This window comes from Antrostomus carolinensis, unplaced genomic scaffold (genome assembly GCF_000700745.2).
Source record: "Antrostomus carolinensis isolate BGI_N321 unplaced genomic scaffold, ASM70074v2 scaffold43008, whole genome shotgun sequence".
In the NCBI taxonomy this organism is placed as follows: domain Eukaryota; kingdom Metazoa; phylum Chordata; class Aves; order Caprimulgiformes; family Caprimulgidae; genus Antrostomus; species Antrostomus carolinensis.
Genome location: NW_010333280.1, coordinates 1 through 704, shown reverse-complemented (window position 1 = coordinate 704; position 704 = coordinate 1).

Sequence of the window (704 nt, the reverse complement as noted above, 5' to 3'; positions counted from 1 at the left end):
GAAACACCAGGCTGGAGCAGGGTGAGCAGCCAAGGAGTGCCAGAGCTGATGGAACAGGGCTGAGGAACAGGGTGGGTGTGCAGGGTCCCACATCAATAGGTCCTAGGATTTGTCCCTCCAGCTTAAGGCACAACCCAGCCAACCTCTGTCTGCCAATGCTTCCCCTGGCCACTTCCCACCGGGAGAGCACGGGGACAGCACCTACCACCACGGAGACTGGAGCCCAACCACGACACTTGTGAGCCTCAGGAAATGGTTCTGTAAGACACAGGAGGGCGAGATGAAACGCCAGCCCCTGGGGTCTCTGCACAGTGTCACTCCTGGGACACACCACCTCCTCGCTCAGCCGACACCAGCAGCGTCCCGAGGCTCCAGCAGCTCCTCTGAGCCACCCGTCACCTCAGCGCTTCTGCTCACGGATGTTTTTCCACCATCCCCTTTGAGGATGCAGAGCACAGAGCAGCGTGTTCCTCCTCCACCGGCCTCTCCTGGGCTCCAGCTCTGCTCATCAACCCCGTGTGAGAGACGAGGCCTTGGCAGCTGCTCAGAAGAGGTCTGAGCTCAGCTCGGAGCCGTTGGACAGCCACGGTACCTGGTGACCACCCTCCACCTCCAGCAAGGTGTCATGGCACTGGCAACCCTTCTCCCACTGCACCACCACAGAATCATTGACTGTTGTGAGCTGGAAGGACCCACCAGGATGA